The sequence below is a fragment of the Hibiscus syriacus genome, unplaced genomic scaffold (assembly GCF_006381635.1).
Source record: "Hibiscus syriacus cultivar Baekdansim isolate YM2019G1 unplaced genomic scaffold, ASM638163v2 tig00002237_pilon, whole genome shotgun sequence".
In the NCBI taxonomy this organism is placed as follows: domain Eukaryota; kingdom Viridiplantae; phylum Streptophyta; class Magnoliopsida; order Malvales; family Malvaceae; genus Hibiscus; species Hibiscus syriacus.
Window position 1 is genome coordinate 11,628,624 of NW_024061918.1, and position 1,851 is coordinate 11,630,474.

A 1,851-nucleotide genomic window follows, 5' to 3' on the forward strand; every position below is an offset into this window, starting at 1 on the left:
CTCTGCTCCCTATGGGTTCGACATATGTAGCATCAATTGCTACTACTTTATTACTTGAGCAATACATATATTTACGTTTAATGCTATACCGTCTTACGTTGCATCAAATTTTTGGCGCCGTTGTCGGGGAGCATCGATTTGGTTTAGAGTTTTCTTAATTTTGATTACTTGTTTATTTTCTTTAGTGGAAGAGGGAATGGTATTTTAGCCCCGCTAAAGAATGGAGAAAATGATAAGTTGCCAGCTGACATCGAACTAGGCAACCATATTAGAACTTGGATGATCTTAATCACCCTATTCATGATCATGTGGTGTCGATTTTAGATGATATGCATCCGGACATTGTGAGGCTAGCTATTAATGCTGTGAATTTTGAATTAAAGCTAGTCATGTTCCAAATGCTACAATCCATGGGATAATATGGAGGATTTTTTGCTGAAGATCCTAGGGCTCATTTGAGAACATTTATGGAGGTTTGCGATTATTTTAATCAACAAGGTGTTCTGAAGGAGGCACTGAAGCTGAAGCTGAAAAAACACATGTTTGGTTGAGTTCACTGCCACTAGGTGCTATAGCATCCTGGAATGAATTAATGCAAAGATTCTTGTTGCAGTTCAACCTGCTGAATATGAATGCTAAGCTTCGAAATGATTTAACTTCGTTGAAGTAGATGGAAGATGAAAGCATGTATGAAGCATGGGAAAGATTTAAAGAATTACCGCAGAAGTTTCCTGTACATGGATTCTCCACATTCGACTTAATGAAGATGCTTTATAATGAGTTAAATATACACACTCGTATGGTGGAGGATACATTAGCAAATGGAGCTTTTATTGGATAAGACATACAATGAAGCATATGGTAACCTCGAAAGAATTTCCACTAATGATTGCCAATATCCTAATACGCGCAATATGTTTGGTCGGCTTAATACTGCAGCAGTAGTCTCTCAAAGTTTCAAGTCTATGGCTTCTAAGATTTCAACATTGATTGAAATGATGAAGAAATTACACAAACCACGAGGAATGTATGAAGTCAAAGCCGTATATTTTATCACTTGCGTGTATTGTGGTCATGACCAAAATTTTGATGAATGCCCCCAAAATCCGGAGTCTATCTAGTATGTTCGGAATTATCATAGGGATGATAATGCTTTTGGCAATACATACAATGCAAATTTCAGAAATCATCCCAATCTTTCTTGGAGAAGTTAGAATGTTGCCAATCCACACATCACAACGATCATTCAGGTGGTCTCGTGTATGCGCTTTAACTTGGAATCATGATGGAGTCCCCACCGATCATTTTCGAATGAGGTAGATCAGATACCCTATTTTGCCCATTTATTGGATATGCGTCTTACCAAAGAATTGTTGGATTCGAGAGTCGATTATAATCGGGGAAAGACGAGCATCCCAAATTACCCCTTTGGTACCACACGATTACCATGTTATTTTAATTATGAAAATTATAAATTTTAAAAGAAAATTAGATTCCATTCGAATTATTTACCTCAGACGATCGATAATAGAAAAACAAAATAAAATATTTTTTGGAATATAAAAATAAAAATAAAACTAACTTGGATCTAATATTCAAACATGAGGTAGAAAGGTCAATGATACCATAACACTTCATTTACGAACATGGTAACACTAAAAAAACAAGAAAATAAATATGCAAAACTAAGAAGACGCACGTCACAAAAATATAAATGCATGAAATTGAGGAATTAAACTAACAAAGAAAATGAAAATAATAATAAAAAACAAATAAAATTAATTGTACTAATTTAAATCAACAACTTTAAACGAATTAAGAAAATAAGTGGAAAATGTATGTTATAAAAGT

At 34.4% G+C, this 1,851-nt stretch overlaps 1 non-coding gene across 1 annotated transcript; it reads right to left on the reverse strand.

Annotated features, from left to right (window-relative positions):
* Positions 1-637: 637 nt before the first annotated feature.
* Positions 638-744, reverse strand: LOC120143630. The gene has a single exon (XR_005517958.1). It is a non-coding gene; the product is annotated as a small nucleolar RNA R71 (small nucleolar RNA).
* Positions 745-1,851: the final 1,107 nt, after the last annotated feature.